Source organism: Alosa alosa, chromosome 16, assembly GCF_017589495.1.
Source record: "Alosa alosa isolate M-15738 ecotype Scorff River chromosome 16, AALO_Geno_1.1, whole genome shotgun sequence".
Classification (NCBI taxonomy): Eukaryota; Metazoa; Chordata; class Actinopteri; order Clupeiformes; family Clupeidae; genus Alosa; species Alosa alosa.
In genome coordinates, this window is record NC_063204.1 from 27,999,831 (window position 1) to 28,019,468 (window position 19,638).

Below are 19,638 nucleotides of genomic sequence, written 5' to 3' on the forward strand. Positions count from 1 at the left end.
ACCACCCACAACACCCACAAAGCACTTCAGACTGCAAGCCACAACCTCAGATTTGAGTTCTGCTTTACACTGAAGCACACACTCTCTCTCTCTTCTCTCTCACACACATGTACAACGAGGCAATTACTACAAAAAACACACTGTAATTATCAGGGCTTACATTTTTTGTGTGTGGAGTTATCAGAAATGTGTTCTTCCGTGGCCTGGGCCAAGGCCTGAATAGAGATGGTGTCGTGCCTGAGAACTTAATGCCCAAAATTACGTACCTGTCTTTGACAACCCCCAACCCCCACCCACGGGCCGAGGTTTGAAAACACCCCCCTCCACACACACAAACCAGCCAACACTGGCATATTGACACGGCTGTGACATCTATTATTCATGAGGAGTGAGAGAGGGAGAGCGCAGTGAAAAAGTCACCACTCTAACCCAGTTAGACTCCTGCCAGAGCTGGAGAGAGAGAGAGAGAGAGAGAGAAAGAAAGAAAGAGAGAGAGAGAGAGGGAAAGAGAGAGAAGGGAAAAGAGAGAGAAAAGAAAAAAAGGGAGTGAGAGAAAGAAAGACAGCAATTCTCCATGTTACATGTTACAACCTTGAATTGAATTGCATTGAATTAAATTAAATTGAATTGAATTGAATTGAATTGAATTGAATTGAGAGAGAGAGAGAGAGAGAGAGAGAGAGAGAGAGAGAGAGAGAGAGAGAGAGAGAGAGAGAGAGAGAGAGAGAGAAAGCTAAAGGGAGAGAAAGAGAGAAGGCTATCCCCACGCAGTGCCGGCCCATCAGAGAGCAGCGCGGTGCAGGGCCAGTGGCTCCGCCTGGGCCTGGGGTAGGCGCTGTGCTCACAGGGGGCATCAATTATTTACACAAAGCAGGGTGGTGGTGGAGTCCAGCACTCCAACAGCTACGGGATGAGACAGGAGGAGGGGACAAAGGGAGAGAGGAGATTGGAGGAGAGGAGAGGAGGGGTGGGGTCAGAGATAGGGAAGCCGCTTGTGAAACTGACATGGCCCTGATCTGTGCTAGGTGAGGACGACTCCGTCCAGTCCCAGGCCAGCTGTCTGCTATCTGGACAGAGGGGAGAGGAGGAGGAGGAGGAGGAGGAGGAGGAGGAGGAGAGGGAGAAGAGGAGGAGGACAAAAGTGGAGGATAGAAAAGGAGGAGCAGAGAAAAGGAGACGACAGGATGGCAGTGAGGAGAGGAATAAAAGGAGGTGCCACCAAAGGCGTGCGCCACCTCACACACCAGTCTGGCACTCCGCACGCGCACGCACACACACACACACACACACCAGGGCTTGACTAACACATCCACAGGCCAGGACTCCAGCAGACAGCAGCATGGCACTGTTAGAGACTGTTGATTTCACTGACACACACACACACACACACCCCAAACTCTCTCCCCATCACACACGCACAGGTTGTGACTTCAGCAGCCATCAGCAGCTGGAGAGACAGAGGCTGGGCACAAGCACAGAGACCTACACAGACACAGACACACACTCTTGATTTCAGCTTACTGAGCCTCTTTGTGTGTTACAATAGCATGAACATGCTCAACACCACTTCCCTTGCTAATGTCTGAGTGGTAAATAATAAAGCAGTGAAATTGTGGAGAACTACAAAATATTCAGACATTAAAAAAGCATTATATCAGCCTGTTGCATTTAATGCGTTCTCTATGCATTAAACTAAAGTCATAATTTTTATCACGCTGTGCCGATTGATTGACAGCTCGGACTGGCCAATCCATTGCGATGACCTGATTAATGCAGCCTATGACTTCATGGGCAGAGGAGGTTGGGAGCGGGATTGTATGGTAGTGTGTGCATGTGTGTGTGCGTGTGTGTGTGTGCGCGCGCGCGTGTGTGCATGTGTTAGATCACTGGTGGGGCATGGCGAAAGCATCGAGTTCGCTAGAGACCGGTCACCCCGGGGAGGCCCCGCGTGTCTTCTCACCGTGGTCAGACTACAAGAGCAGCCCAGGCCGTGTCACGACAGGGCTGAGAGAAATCTCCAAGTGAACTCATCATGCGTGTTGGGGGGCAGAACTCAGAACTAAAAAGACAAAACCTGCAATAATAATAATAATAATAATAATAATAATAATAATCCATGTTCACTAGTCTCATTTGACTTATTAAACACCAGGAACTTTAATCTATAAATGAGTCTTGAAAATCCCAGCAACTGGATTCAGGCACAATTTAACGACAGCGTTTCTCAAAGATAAAGCTGCTGTTAAAACACTTGAAAAGCACTTTGCGTCGCCCCATTGGATGTACGTGAACTGGGCTTCAACAAGTATGCGATGTAATCTCTGGACTTCTCCGCAACACTGCATCCCTTCACTGCTCTCCATCAATGGCTTTTCCAGACCGGCCTTATTTGTGTTCAGCCTCAGCAACGTGTGAGGCCAATTTTAGGTGAACACCTTGGACAACTCTCAACCCGTGTAAGTGTTTAGGAGGGCTTTCTCCTGCGCGCTGCTTACACAGCAACGGAAGTGGACAGTCCTCGAGGGCAGCGATTTCTGCTTTCACTCTGAATGGACATCCTCCCCGACATCCCGCTTTTAGACAGCTGTACAGCTAAGACACAAACACACAAACATGTGACCACACACACACACACACACACACACACAGACACACATGAAAACACACAAAGCTAACCAACCAGACACACACAAACCAACCACAGACACACACACACACACACGACTGCAGGCCTTACACTTTCTGTCTCTCGAGGAAAGGAGACATCCCACTGCCAAACACAGAGGGAGACAGAGACAGAGACAGAGAGAGAGAGAGAGAGAGAGAGAGAGAGAGAGAGAGAGAGAGAGAGAGAGAGAGAGAGAGAGAGAGAGAGGGAGGGAGAGGGAGAAAGAGAGAGAGGTGCTAGTCTACTAACTGAGGCCTGTCCACCACACAAGGCTCTGTAAATAAGGGACTCGTCATAGTGTTGTCCTCTGGTGGGAAATGAAGGCTGAAACTTTCGGCCATGATGCTTCGGTGACTCACAGGAGTTAATATGTGACACTGGTGAGGAAAGGCTGATGACAACATGCTGCTGCACACACACACACACACACAAAGCAATCTGAGTGAATAACATTTTGGGTGACATTTTTGTTTTCTTTCATTTCAGAAAGATTTCATTGTCAGGAGGGAGTTTCAAAAATGAAACTACACACACACACACACACACACACAAACACTCAGTCCAGCCTCCTTGCAAATAAAACTCGGCAGTTAGGTCATTCCAGGCAGTGTTAGAGCAGATCACTAGTTTATAACAGATCACAACAGTTTGTTAGTGGCTTCATCTGTGTGGCAGCCCCTGACTCACTCCCTTTCCTAAATGACAGGGTAGAGCGCCGCTTGCCAACTCCACCAAGCCCATGGCGTGAGCCGGTCATTTGTCAAGGCTGGTTCTCAATACAGGAGACACAACGTCTAGAACACCTAAACATGACAAATATACACAACGTCCATATACACACAATACTTCACTGTCCTTGTAAAAGCAACCTCAAAGCAGCCTGATAACCAACCAACAGGGGGAGAGGGAATCCACCTCCCCATCCACAGCAGTCAAACTCTAAGTGAAACGGGCTTCGGGGTTGGGACAGTTTCAGCGACATGCTGAAAAATGCAGCAAAATACCATCATGCTAGCTCCTAGCACAGGCCATCACTCTTGCTTATAGCACAGGCCATCACTCTTGTAACTAGCACAGGCCAACATGCTAGCTCATCACCCTTGCTCCTAGCACAGGCCATCATGCTAGCTCATCACCATTGCTCCTAGCACAGGCAATCATCATGCTAGCTCCTAGCACAGGCCATCATCATGCTAGCTCCTAGCACAGGGCATCATCATGCTAGCTCCTAGCACAGGCCATCACTCTTGCTTCTAGACTCTGGCATACTAGCAGCATAGCACAGTCTTAGCACGTTGCAGCAACCTTTGCTTGAGCCATAACTTTTAATCTTCTGAGCTATGAGCCGTGTGTGTGTGTGTCGGGGATTACGACTAAAGACACACCCAGTGTTTATGAGACAGCCAACTCTGTGTCCTGTGCAACAACTGCCATTAGAGGGGGCTTTTTTCTAGGAGGGTGGCTGGCCTTTGACGGAACACTCTGGAAGGTAGCCTTGTGGAGAGAGAGAGAGAGAGAGAGAGAGAGAGAGAGAGAGAGAGAGAGAGAGAGAGAGAGAGAGAGAAGCACAGAGAGAATGCCTTTCATTTAAGCCGAGCGCTGCAGTGCAACGGAGAACAACGCTCCCTCAGCACACAGGACAGAGCAGCAGGATTAGAGGCCACAGAGCTGGCTGTTACTTAGCCGGCCGTGGTCTTGCTCTTGGACGTGGTGCACTACACCTCATGAGGGCCAGGTACAGCTAGCCCTCGCTCCTTCACACACACATTTTAACGGAAACACACACAGACGTACACACACACGTACACACAGTACACTCAATATACACTATATGGACAAAAGTATTGGGACCCCTGGCCATGACACAGAGGAACATTTAGGACATCCCATTCTAAACCTATAGGCATATGAAGGCTATAACAGCTTCCACTCTTCTGAGAAAGGGTTCTCCAAGAGGTTTCGCCCATTCATCTGGAGGTGTGAGGTCACCTCAGGCACTGATTTTGGACAAGAAGGCCTTACAATCTCTGTTAGTTCATCCTAAAGATGTTCAATAGGGTTGCGGTCAGGGCTCCGTGTGGGCCAGTCAAGTTCTTTCGCACCAAACTTAGTCAACGATGTCTTCATGGACATTGCTGTGTCATATGGCAGTACCACTCTCAAATTTCACGCAGCTTTTCAGACTGACGCATTCTTTCACAGATATTTGTGAATGCAGACTGCATGACTAGGTGCTTGATGTTATAAGCTTACACGTTGCAATGAGTCTAAATGAAACATATAAATTAGGTGCCCTAATACTTTTGTCCATATAGTGTATGTACACTCTCCCTTTCCTCTCTCTTTGTCTCTTGTACAAAAAGTCTCACACCGACACACTTGCACATGTATGCACCCTCTGCCCTACCTCTTTCTTTCTTTTACAAACACTGCACTTGGGTCACACACACACACACACACACTCACACACCACCCCTGCCAGGATCTTCACTCATGTTCGAGCATATTAAATTTCCTCTTTGGGTGGGAAGAGTGGCATCACGGGCCAAGACACACATCAGGCGCAGCACCACGCTGCCATCATCGACCGTTATTAACCAACCCCACAAAGCCATTACCAAAGCGTCCAGCGCCGTCCGCCACTGCCAAAGCCCACCACTTCTGCTGCAGCCCCACTCCTCCTGGCCACGCCACTGCGCCAAATGTGCCTTTATTAGCCGGGTGTGTCAAATCAGGGTGTGTGTGTGTGTGTGTGTGTGTCCACATCTGATATCCTGCCATGTCCACAAAGCTTATTGAATTCAGTTCATTCAGTTGTGCATTATGAGCAAGAGGAGTGAGATTTTCGTGTGCGATAAGAATGAGGTATTTTACAGCATCGCTGCTTATTAAAATGATGATGTTCATGACTACCAATTGGAGCCGAGTCCTTGTTAAAAAGAACAGCTTTGGGAAGGTGACTGCTCAATCAGTCTAAGAGGGGGCACCAGGAGGTGTCCTCTGATAGAGCTGTGCAATAACAGTGCAATACATGAGGCATCTTGGAGAGGTAGAGTGTGTTGCGGCATGTCACAGAACGAGTGGGCAGAGGAGCAGAAGTCTTGTGCTAGGAAAAGCTCTGTATGTGTGTGAGTGTGTTTCTGTGTGTGTGTGTGTGAGTGTGGCTGTGTGTGTGAGCATGAGTGTGTGTGTGTGTTTCTGTGTCTGTGTGTCTGCGTCTCTGTGGCTGTGTGTGTGTGTGTGTGTGTTCTCTGCTATTGGAAGAGAGACCCCAGAGCCACTGAGCTGGTAGCGCATAAGAGGACAGGAAACAAAAATTAGAGCAATCACAGGAGGCATGGGAGAGAGCGAGAGAGAGGGGGGGGGAGAAAGAGAGAGGGGAGATGAGTGAGAGATACAGAAAGAGTAAGGAAGAGAGGAGGAGAGAAAAAGAGGGAGTAGAAAAGACAAGACCAGAGGGAGTAGTAAGAATACCAGTGAATTTATATGACATACCATGTCATCAAGCACTTTTGAATTTCAAATTGGGAGAGAGAGGAAAAAAAGGGAGAGAGATACTAGATGAAATGGAGAGAAAAACAAAAAACAAGAGTAAAAGGCAAAAAGGCGTTGTGTGACAGAGTAAGTGAGAAGTAAGAAAGAGGAAGGGAAAGCCCCCCCCCCCTCCATTTCCAAGCTCTTTCGCTTTCACCTGCTCAAGTTAGCCACCAACAAGTCTCAGAAAGCTAAGGTGGGCCCAGGGTGCTGATACGACGGCCCTGTTGAAATCTTTGGTCGGGTCAAAGGTAGTCCCAGAGTGCAGACATACTTTAGCAAACTGACCGCATAACTTCATTTAAAGAGTGGAGGCCAAGGGGGGTCAATTGATATCATCTGGTGATGTGATATAGACTGTATGTATGTATGTATGTATGTATGTATGTATGTATGTGTGTGAGAAAAAAAAAAAAAAGTAATTAATATATATATATATATATATATATATATATATATATATATATATATATATATATATATATATATATATATATATGCTAATTGCTTTTTATTGTTTTTTTTTTTTTCTAAAATTATAATTAAAAACATATATTTAAAACATATATATTTTTTATAAATATCCTAGTAAATACTTCAGTATTTCTGTCGGGTAGAGAAGACCCTTATCTGGTGGGAGGAGGAGAGGAGGGGGCGTTCCCTTCATCACTCTTGATGCTCGACTCCCCCTCTCACCACTCTTGCCATCTTCTCCTCTCCTCTTTCCACTACAATTACAGAGGGATAATGGCTATAAAGAGGCTGCCTCAGATGGCAACAGGAGGGGGAAAAAACAGAAATGTGGAGCCTCCATTTACGGAAAGCTGATCACATTCATGAATCTTTTACGCCGACGGCCCCTCGGACAGGACATGGGGAGGGACCGCATAGTGAACGCATTAAGGGAGGAAGTGGCAGCGGCGGGGGGGGGGGCAACTTCAGACAGATTTGCCCCACCCCGGAAGAGAAGGCAGAATATGGGAGGGGGGTGGTACAAAACAATATGGATTTTCTTCATATTCATTTTTATCAATGCCTTTCCGTGGATCTATACACGAGTGATTTATCTTGCGGAGCTCAAGCAGCGGCGGATAAATAAATATGGCAGCTTCACCAGGAGAGGTAATGGGGCTGGGAGTGGATGGGCCTTATCAATACGTCCTGCGTTACATTAGATAGGTTCATCAATGGCTCTCTTCCTCCTTCACCCCCCCTGGGTTGAGAAGGAGACATGAGACTCTTAAGAGAGAAGAGCCTATTAATATATATTCATATGTGACTCTCTAATAGACTTGCACTACCTTATGACCTCTGAGTCCTTATGGGATTAGAACACACTAGTGTTTTAAGATCGTTTTAAAATTGACCAATTAGTCTTACTATTGAAATTTAGTCAAGATAATCTATTAAATGAATATGCACATCTTAGCCTTACTGCATGACGACTTGTATTTCATTCATACTATATCAATTATAGCACATCTATATCCATACTACATGAATAACCATACAATCGTGCTACCAGGGGTAATCATATAGAAATATCGGAGGAGACTTCAGTCTTGGATTACATTCCAGATCTCTTCAAACCCTGATTTCTACTGCCTCTCTTTTACCTTTTAATGGATGCAAGGTATATGTTACATGAGCGTGAACCAACAGGCCAGATATATGTCAGGAGGAAAAGGGTCATTGACATGCATTTTTTCCTTAGACTCGGGTCAAATTACAGGTTACCTTTTACCATTAGCCACCGTAAAATCCAACAGCATGGCAACACACACACTTTAGGCAAGTTATACTGTGCTTTTCCTTACTGAAGCAGGGGTTTTGCTGGTGTACAAAAGGTTGGTGAAGGCCAAGCAGAGACACACACACACACACACACACACACACACACACACACACACACACACACACACACACACACACACACACACACACACACACACACACACAGGTTTTAGGTCAGTTCTGAGCTCCTAATGATTGAGTGGAGTGTTAGCACGGTGGGGGTTAAGGGGCAGTGTGTAACAGGTGAGTAACAGGTGAGTAGGCAAGGTAATGTTCACGTCTACTCGCTTCTCCTTTCTCTGTGTCGGTGGCAGCCGACTCATCATTAAGGTTTTTAAGGCCTGCGCACTAGAGGACTGAGGAGTTCAGTTCTAAAAGACCAGAGAGTGCTGTACACCAAAGCTCTTCTAGTGTGTGTGTGGCTCTCATCTACTCCTCTTGTCACAGACAACCCAGTAACCATAAGATGAGTTACAGAGTGCCAACCTCTCTCTCTCCCACACACTCACACAGACACGCACAAAGAGTCACACTGAGCGACTGCACACCATGCACTCCTCACTAATGGCACAGTGAGGGACCAGTGAGAAACATGGGTCAGTGTGTGATGGACTGTACTGTCCTGTCTGAGATGGGAGAGAGACAGAGAGGGAGAGAAATGAGAAATGAGAGAGCGAGAGAGAGAGAGAGAGAGAGAGAGAGCGAGAGAGAGAGAGAGAGAGAGAGAGAGAGAGAGAGAGAGAGAGAGAGAGAGAGAGATAATGAGACAAGTGGAGACAAAAAAAATGTGACAAACAGGGTAAGAATATTTACAAAAAAACATTAAGAAATGGGAGAAAAGGGTAATATGTAGAGAGGCAGCGAGAAGAGAGAAGCACAGGAAGATAGAGGAGGGCAGAGGTGAGAGGGGAAGAGAGAGAGAGAGATAAACAAACACACACCCTCACAAAAGCCCAGTCCATAAGGCTGTGTGTGTGTGTGTGTGTCCGTGTGTCCCCTGCATTAAGAACACAGAGCCTCATAAGGAGGAGCTGTTTGAGGAGGCCCTGCGCTCACTCGCAGCAGCTTATCCTCCCCCTCATCTGCTCCTAATGACAGCTGACAAACCACCAATGCAAATCCCAACCCCACCCCCTGCCTCCCCCACAGCCCACAGCCCGGCCCCTATTGGCTCAGAGACTCCGCCTCGGTTCCACCCCCCCAGCAGGCGATCCACCAATCGGCCGGCAGCGGCAGCAGCCCCAGCGCGCACCCACGCCTGAGAGAGGGAAGCGTTCCTCTGGGCTTCTAACAGAGTGCCGCCGCCGCTGCTGCAGAGGTCCACGCTGGGGAGAAGAGAGGCGTCCTTCTGACTGACACACACACACACACACACACACACACACACAAAAGTCCTGAACCCACAGCCTTTGTTCTCACCCATAGCCTCGGCCTTTTGTCAGGCTGAAAACATATTAACTTTGTTGCCATTCAAAGCATGTTAAAAGGTCACCACTGAATGGTTACTTTAGCTAGTCGGTGTTCCGTAACAGTGTCAAAATAAACACACTCTGATAACGCTGGTTTAAAAGGAAAACATAAAACGTGAATAAAAGTCTCAGAAAAGGGGAAAAAACGGTTCCTCTTATCACAGCATAGTCAAATGCCAACAGGAAATGATGCAATAGCCACCCACATGCAGCACATTAGTGACACTTTAGACTCTCAGGGGTCAGCCTGAACTGCGCTTCTGAACTGTTTTTCCATTTCCACCACCACTACAATTTGGAATCATTTGCAAAAATCAACCAATTAACCCACGAGTGGGTTTTAACACCATAATATTAGAGCTTTTGTTTTTTTCATGGGCAGTCTGCCAGCTGAAGCTTCTAACCAACATAACTCACTGTAAGGCTTTGCTTGAACTGGATCTGAGAAATGCTGGATTAGTAGTGTTTTCCCACAATGTTCTCTTCAGATGATACACTAAGAAGAACCATTCATCCTAGTTCTGAATCTAGAATGGTTGGTAGAACTTCTCCCATTCTTCCCCGACCTACAATAACCCGTCAAGGGTGTCACACTACTCTACCCATGCATGGACATTGAGGAACAGTGTAACTCTGACCAATTTCAGTGCACCCTGCCCCTTAAATGCCTAGTCAGCGATAATGAAGAAGCTGGACGGAAATTCAATGGCCAAACAAACAAAGCAAGACAACAACAACAATAACAACAACTCCTCCTGTCAGTATTTCTAATATCCGTCCTGAGAGGGAGGATGTAGGCTGCTTCACACTGTCTGCTGTGTGTGTGTGTGTGTGTGTGTGTATGTGCGTGCTACCATGTTACCTGTCGATTATAATTTCCCCGCCACATTTACAGGTTAGTCATGCTGCCCGTGTGCAGCTCGCGCCTTTAATGGAAATCAATGGAAATCGAGACGCTCAGCACACACAGTGCAGGCAGTGTGAAAACGGCCTAATAGAGTGAGAGTGGAGGAAAACACATGCTTTCTGAGAACATAAAAAAAAAAAAAAAAAAAAAAAAAAAAAAAAAAAAACGCTGACCGTGACCGATGTAGAGGACAATACTGTGGGCCATGTTACATCAACAAGAGGACCATGTCAGGGGGCCACATCACATCAACACTGCATTAGCCATGGATCCATGGGAAAAAAAAAACTATTTACATGGCATCTTAATGGTTGTGTGGGTCTCCCAGAGTGTTTAGCTGCATGTAGGCGTCCACTCACCTCGGCATCAGTCCAAATACAACCTCAGGGCATCTCTGCGCGAGGGAAACAACTGGAAACTCCTTGGCATCACCCACATCTCTGGAAGGACACAAACACAGAGGGAGGTAGGGGAGATTAGCAGAACACAGTACAGGTAAACCTCACAAACACACCTCCAGATTCAACTCTGTGAGGACACACACACAGACACACAAACACAGGACTGAGATTTGCACACTAAAATACTACCCTGGAAATCCAGAGTTCTCGCGAGAGCACAATGGAATTGTCTGGCAAAGAGCAATGATGCACGTTACCTTTACCCCAACATTCCGGGGAACCAGCTAAACTGATGAAGACAGCGCTGTAACGTTGGAGGACAATACACATTGGTCGTAGTGTTATCCATTTGCTTCGAAGTCCGAAATCATTCAGAGTAAACATGGTCTAGTGTTTTCCAATTGCGTGCAGTGAGATTTTTAAATGCGTGCTTGTTGCCGCCGCCCCTCGAGTTGGACCATTACATTGTTTTTTGCCAGACCCTTAATCTTTCTAGATTATCAGGGTCTGGATTTTCCAGGCTACTAAACTACAAGTATACCCAACAAACACACACCCAACAAACAAATTATATCAGTGTCACCATCAAGCACATCATACAAACTAGTATACTGTATTATCAAACATAGTACACACCATCAAGAATACTACACTATCAAGCAAGCTATACAAACTAACTCCAAATGCAAAGACCATAAATCAAGGCTCACAAATCGGTGGCCTAAAAAGGTTCTTTAGGAATGTCATGGACTTGCTGAACAACCAATCAGGTGATGGGTAAACAAAACCTATAGAACCATATCAGCAATGATCAACACATCAAAACATGTGACCAGGCAACTCCTACCATCCTCCCTCTTTGACACACACACACACACACACACACACACACAGAGACAAACATCTATACAAAATCAAGCATGTCACAGCATTCCAGCTCCGGTCACATGGCCTGTTGACCGGAGCTGGAATGGTGGGTGCTCTATAGGGAACTTTCACCCAGTGAGAGGACTGAATGGGGAGCTGGTGGAGGTGTGGCTGGACCAACGCACAACTCGTCAGCTTCATCCAGCTTCACACTTGGGACAGGTCAGTGACGTTAAACTCCTGAGCGGACATTCACTCAGACCTGCCATTAGGCCATCATAATAACCATTACTGACCTCGGGTGACAGCTTCTCTGTATGCCGTTAAATGAGTTAAGTCAGATTCCAGTTATCTAGGAAGTGGAATATTTTTTTGCTGAACAGCTGTGTGCGCACGATGTCACACCTCAGATTACCGCCAAGGGCTGAAAGGAAACTGCACTGCATTCCAGTGAGACATTATAGAATTCCAAATAATAGAATAGAATGTAGGTGTGGGTCCTTCTTACCAATGGCACGGTTTCTCTTTCTAACGCCACCACCATTCTCTCTCTCTCTCTCTCTCTCTCTGAGGTGAAAGCAGGCTAAGATCAACAAACACCTCTGAGAACTCCATACATTCTCTGACGTCAGCCGACTGCCACTGCTTGTTTGGCATCGGTTTCAGGCAGATAACCAACACACGCTCAGAGCTGAGGTCAATGCAGGCCAACGAGGGGGGGGGGGTGCAAAGAAAATAAAGAAGGGGACTGATCGAAAGCAAGAGAGAGATGGAGATGGGAGGTCAACTGAGGGGTGCAATTTAGGCTGACCTGTTCAGTTTTAGTCTCTCTCTCTCTGATTCTGACACACACACACACACACACACACACTTGACAGGGCTGTGTTTCATCAGCGTTCCCTTGGTGTACCACAACAGCAGCAGGGTTGGGGGCCAAACAGAAAGAGGTTGAGCGCTCCCAGGCCTGCCAGGGGACAGCGGGGGAGATAACGTGTAGTCACTACTCCAGTCAGTGACAGCTAGTCACTTACCGCAAAAGCAAGAATGAGAAAATCCCATCTTTCACGCTTCAGCATTTAGCGAACTGCAGGCTTTCATTCATTATTAGCCACAGCAACTACAAATATTAGCAAGTGAGTGAACAATTCTCAACCCTTCAGACTTCAGAAATAGCCTATTGACAAACTAAATAACAACAGAAGTTCCAAACAATCAATGAAGCAATAATAAAGAGATGGATATGCTTTTCAGGTCACATCTCTGACCACACAAGGCAATCTTTGGTCAGACCTGTGACATCTTTCTAAGCAGCTTCTGATGTGTGGCTGATGTGGGAGTGCAAGAGAGAGTAACCAGTCGTCAGTCAAGGTGTCAGGCGCTACTTAACACTGATGCTGTGAAGAACGCTAAGTTTAAATGGTTGCTGGCGTCACGGAAGAAGAGAGGTGGGAGGGGGAGGGGGACGACTGACGACATCAACGAGGGCAGCGAGAGAGAGCTGGCAGACGGAACGGGAATGCACAGAGGAACGACCTCGATGGATTATTTCCTTAAGTGGTCGTCTCTACCCAGGAAAGTCTGATAAGAGAGGAACACTCTCTCTCTCTCTCCCCCTCATTCACACTCACTCACATCTATGTTCTCCCTCTCTCTCTCATACACAAAGTTCAAAACTCATTAGAAGAAAGCACTCTAGTGAATACACAGTCTATTATAAAACTACTGCCAACTCATAAGAGGTAACAAGTGAGGACACCCTAGAGAAGGGTTGGCTAGAGAGTGTGTCTCAAGGGTATCCCACACAGGCAGAGGCGAGGTGAACTGTTGGGGACAGCACCGGTGGGGGGGCCCCACCCAGCCTTGAGAGTGAGTGAGTGAGTGAGTGAGTGAGTGAGTGAGTGAGTGTAAAAGACATGCAGCTTAACTTCCTTCCCTTTCGAAAATGCACCATGACATGTTCAAATCACGTGCCAATGACATCTCCACTCACCCTATTTTAAAACCACCACCCGGGGACCCTCCTCCTGACCGCGCTCCTCCAAGGCGTCACGTTCATGAAGCCACCGCGCAATGGCACACAAGAGCAGCCAGTGAGAGTTTCATCACCCTGGCCTGCCAAACATCTGCTGCTGGTGTGGTGTGGTGTGGTGAGTGGGGGAGATTGGGGAGGCAGCGACACACAGCTGAGTCTCATCTTGTGGTGAAAGATCCACTACCAGCCCAGCCCAGCCCCCACACCAAATGAAGTGTGGGGCAACAAGCAGTGTGACAGTTTTAAGTGTGATGATGCAATGCATACGTGTGAGAGAGAAAGGGAGAAAAAGGACTGAGGGAGAGTGGACTGGGAGAGAGGGAGAGAGAGAGAGAGAGCGAGAGAGAGAGATGGAGAGAGAGAGAGAGAGGAAACTCTTCGCTGGGTCATTATGAAGCAGAGAATGGGAGCAAGTCTGCCATTAAAAAATGTGTGTGTGTGTGTGTGTGTGTGTGTGTGTGTGTGTGTGTGCGCGCACGCATGTGTGTGTGTTGGGGGGTGGGGGTGTAGGAATGACAATCATCTAAAAGGTTGGTAAAGAATTTAATAGTGTTCTACACGTCTGCAGGGTACTCTTGTTCCCCGGGGAACCATCTCCAGCTTATTAGATAGAAACATGAAGTACGCCTTTTTAATTACGTTCGGCAAGCAATTAGACAGGGGAAAAAAGGTTTTAAATCATCTTCGTGATCCCGAAATTAGGCCTGGAAAAAATGCGGAACCATTCGTGCAATCATTAAGGAAAGCTGAAGGCATCATTAGATATCGAATTCCCTTGCAGAGTGTCTATTCTTGAGCAGCTGCTGCAAATTACAAAGCCCCTTAAACAGAATCTAACTGTTGAAAACCAGTTAAAAGCAGCGATTCTAAAGCTAGGCTATGCAAGGACTTCAGTGAAATTACATCATGCTGTGAGAAAAAAGTGCAGAGCTCACAACGTTTCCAGGCATGTATTCACTCAGGCAATCATGGTACAACCAAAGACAGAATCAAGTGTGTGGGTTAAGTGAGTTCAGACAGGGGAGTTTTGATGACCGTGCCACAGTTTCGATCTCACACTAAATAAGGGCACTGACAAAAAAGCCTTTAAATAAAACTACAGGGCCCAGTAGGGCCGATTTCTAGAATTCTGGTTTCAAGAGACTATCAATATAGTGTGACGCATGGAGAAACTCCTGTCCCCATCTTTCACTATGTGATCGTTCAGACGATTCCATAAATCTCAGTCTCAGGTCACGTGAGTCTGACGGAGAGAAACCAACTCAAAACTGAAGTCTCCTCGGCCTCCAAAACTACACTTGTGAAAACCGTTATTTCAAAATAGGGTTCAAGTATAGGAGCACATCAGAGGTCAAAAGCTTTTCATGGTAGCTTAGAAACCAGAGCCAGTTGCTTGAATATTATTTTCAAATATTTTAATATTTCAAGTATTTTCAAAACAGAGGTATTCTAGGCCCAATGACCAGCAGAAGTTCATGCCCTGTAATGTTTTAGTTCATTGAAAAAACAAATCATGAAGCATAACAAGAAGGGCCAATCTGGTAAAATATTTAGTAATTGATTGATAAAATGTAACTGAAAATGTTTGTGTTCATATGCATGCCTTGAAAAGTTTGGGAACCTGTTAGGTGACAGCTGTTCCATGATGAGCGGGTTGTGTCATGAATCTACATCTACAAGATAATATTCTGCAGTTTCTTCTCAAGCCTGTCCCAAGTCTTCTCAATTGTCTTCTAAGGGAATTCCTAGACATTTTTTCCCCCCTTTTCTGACTGGTCACATGCCCACCACCATCGCCTTCACTGATCTCCACTGATTTGCCGGTCGAGTGTGGAGGCTCTCTGACCTTGGTCACCTGCCCAACCAGCCAATCTGTCCAACTATTTTCCCACGTGAAGCTCATTCAAGAAAAAATGACTCCAAGAGAAAAATCTTAGCTATCTCACACTCATTCGACAGAACAATTGGCAACATTCCCAAGAACACGTGACCCATTCACAGCGAAAACCGTCGGCTCAAGGTGGAGAAGGCTGGAGCTGGAGAAGGGCCTTTTCCCCAAGTGGTTCACTAACAAAAGAATCTGAGTGTCAAATGTGCCTGCCTAACACAACAGGGCTTACATTTCTACCTAGAGAAGCTTCAGAGAACAAAAGCACTAATGACTACCACAAAGTATCCCAATTGTTGGGGGTAAAAAGGGAGTCATAACAAGCTGACATGAATACTCCATCCAAACCCCCTCTAAATCACAGGCCAAGGGCTGTTGAGAAAAGATCAACCTAGGTCACAGAATGTGGGTCGACAAACTAGGTTGAGATCAAGGCTAGACCTGTATTTAACCCCCATTACTTGGTGAACAACTGTTGACCCTGTCTGGCCCGCACTATTAAGAAGCTGGAATAAACAACAATCAAAAGCCAGGTGTCAGCAGACAACTGTGTCAAAATAAAGCTTTTAGCTAAAGCATAAATCATAAAATCAGATGTTTATTTTGATTCAAATAATCACTGAATGCAACATGGCTTGGAGTAACATGCTATATGCCTGTCAATAAAATGTTTGCCTAATTTCTGGTATTTTACCAATATTGATAATTGGATGATATTTTGCATCCTTTAAAGGAAGCTTATTTGCCATCTGCCCCAGAGTTAGAGAAGAGGATACATACCCTTCTCTTCTCTGAGCATGCAAGTGCTGGCCTAGCTTAGCATCATTTACTGGAAGTGGGTTACACCAGTCAGCCTGTAACAAGCCTACAGTTAAATGGAAGCTATAGATTAACTGGTGTAACCCACTTAGGATATGATTTGGGCTTTGATTTTCTAACAGGAGTAGGAGAGTCACTTGGTCATCGTTGATGCCCATTTTGGGACATCTTTCATGTTATGAATGCAGACTCAAAGCAGACTCTAGATGGTGAAAGTAACTATGCGCTCTTCATGTCTGTAGCTGTCCATGTACATGCGTGCCTGCATCCATATGCCTTCACAGCTTATGGTCACTACACCCCTATGTAAAGCTCCTGGGTTTGCTAAGTTCCTGACATGTCCTGATTGCTAAACTTGTTTTCCTTACTTGTCGGTTGACAGTTCCATGATGTAGAAGCACCTAGCATAATTTGACTTCCTTGACGCGGACCAGCCATAGTTTAAGAAAAGCTAAAGGATAATGTCAGCTTGCACGTTGTAAAAACTACAATTAAGATATTATCATAGATGATATACAGTATATCGAACAGCAATCACTAGAATGGGGAAATCTTGAGCACAGTCAATTTGAAGGCTCAGAAGAGCAGAGAGAACATGCTGTACCTTGCACTGAGGCACAGGCCCCAGGTCATGGAAATCACTTTCCTCATGAAGCCTTTACAATAAAGACTTCAAATCACACCTATGAATAAACACATGGTAATTCATATAAATTTCAGAAACCTAGTAAACTCTGCCAAGAAGGTTATGTTTTTGATGCAGTTTGCTTTTTTGTTGGTCAACAGGACTACAGAAAAACTACCAGCCCGATTTCCATGACATTTGCAGGACAGGTGAAGCATGGGCCAAAGGAGAACAAATTAAATTCTGGAGTGGCTCCAAATGACAGGAAGGCACAAATGATACCTCATTTTCATTAACATTGCAAAATAGGGCATTGGGCCTTGATAGAGAACTGCCCATTCCAATTGTCCCTCTATTGGTAGCCTATTTTCATTATTGGCTGTCAAGTCAGATATTTAAAAGGAGTTTTTTTTTAAAGGATCAAAATAACATTGTTTGGAGATTGCTACTAAATTGTTTAGTGATGCTGCAAGTAAGTCAATATAAAAACACTGCAGGGTGGAAGGGTAAACTTTCACCGCACCTGTGGCCATTATCCCACCATCTGCACATGGCATGCAGCAGACACCCACGGGTCACAAGTCCAACGCTGCATTTCTCAGCCTAAGCCGACTAAATGGCCATAGCCTCAGACCTTCACCAGCCTCAGATCCTGATTAACGGAGCAAAATGTTGTCAAAAGCAGGCGTCCTTAGAAAAGCAAGATGGCTAGAAGGAACCTACATGTGGTTGAGGTGCCTAATAGTCTAAGGCTAGATCACCCAGAGTCCAATAGAGGTGCAAGAGAACAAAAAGATTAAAATACCTTTTTGCAATCCTGAATCGATTTTCAAAAACACAACATCAACTTTGAACTCATATTTATTGATCACACTTTCTCTTAAAGTGTATCAGTGTGGCACATGAAATACACTTCCATTTCTGACAATATGCCTTCATGTGCCATAAAAATACACTTATTTCAATCTTGTACCCTTGACTGAAAAAAAACATCATAGCAGCAACATTGGTGGATCTGCGTTGAATCTCATAGAACTTACCTAACCTACACAAGTGGCATACACTTTGCTGTGGGTTTAGGCACTGGTGTCAGTATAGCTCTGGAGATTGGGGAAAGTAATCAAACTCTTTGATGGGACGTCTCTATATATAAATCTAATTGATCACATTTTGTTGGAGAGCCTTGCCGGCTCCCTTTGCCACAATACTAGCATGTTTCCTGTACATGTGAACTGTACATAACATTCCATATGTGGTTTGAAACAGATTTGTAAATATCAGAAATCATGGGATTTTTGGCTGTTGAGACTTGCTGTGCAAAGTGCAAACTTTCCCTGACCAAGTGAGTGCCAGGTGTTGAAGACTCCTTGTAAGTTCACGTCAAAAAAACACAAGACCAAAAAAAAACCAAGAATTGGAAACAAATAACAGGCCAAAAGAACACAAGATAAGGATGTGAAAGCGCAATACGACGAATCAAGCAACCAGATGGGCAACAACCCCCCCACCAGTGTGATATGACAGGGCTAAAACGCTGCCTGTGAGACAAGAGCACTGCACACAGCTGGAGCACAACAGGGACTCCCCTCAGGGATCCACTGCACTGCTCGACTCCTGACAGCTTTCATGTAGTCCGTCAAATTCACTCTGGCCCACTCTGATTGGACGTGAGCTAGATTGTCTAAAGCCACATTGCCGAGAGTCACAGTAATCCGACTCTCTCTCCCTCCCTCCCTCTTCCTGTGTGTGTGTGTGTGTGTCTGTGTGTGTGTGTGTGTGTGTGTGTGTGTGTGTGTGTGTGTGTGTGTGTGTGTGTGTGTGTGTGTGTGTGTGTGTGTGTGTGTGTGTGTGTGTGTGTGTGTCTTTGCCTCCCTGTATAGGAGAGCAGGTGCTGCTAGTGTTCACCCCTCCCCCTCCCTCCCCTGTCTGAGATGAGATTGTCACAGAGAGCTAATAGCAGGGAAGAATAGAAGGCTAATCGCTACACTCAAGGGCTAAAGATTAGATTGGATGCACAGATTTTTCACACGGGCAGAAATTGACCATAATGGGCTGGTCACAAAAGGCTAAATACCAATATAACCTTCAGTCTCAATCCTTAATGGCTATGTACTTTTGTGTACATTAAATTACCCTCCCCACCCCAACCATAAACTACCACCACCACCATTGATAGTTCCATACCAGCTTTTGAACAGTGTGGCCAACGGTACACCTAAATGGTGTGGCCAACTCACAGCACGCAATTCTGAGCTCAAGTATCGAATACCACAGCATCGCTAACACATGCTGCTTGTTCGAGCAAAGCTACCATATTGGGTATGAGGAGGGGGAAATAGGGCCTCCGTAGGGATCGGTTTGGTGAGTTCGGGGAAGGAATGCTACGAAAAACAGTCCGCTATGCTGGTCCCCAAAAAGCTTGGAGTACTGGGTAGCTACCCGACTGTGCGCGGAACACAAATTCTGGCAAGAGCGATTCTAGGTTACTGCCGCCACTATGTAGTACTTGGCAACAGTGCTATACCGCCTTCAATAAAACACCGCAGCCAAGTCCCGTCACTTTGTATACAGTCGAGCAAATAAAGGGAGCCACAGCTAAACGTCCAGTGACAGCAGGGGGATATGGAGCCAGCA

The 19,638-nt window shown here is 45.9% G+C and overlaps 1 protein-coding gene across 1 annotated transcript in view; it reads right to left on the reverse strand.

Moving 5' to 3' along the window:
• The window catches only part of ncoa2 (nuclear receptor coactivator 2), a 96,439-nt gene that overhangs the window by 64,545 nt on the left and 12,256 nt on the right, over positions 1–19,638 (reverse strand). The window contains 1 exon segment of the mRNA XM_048266043.1: positions 10,732–10,812. The gene's annotated coding sequence lies outside the window, so the exon portion shown is untranslated.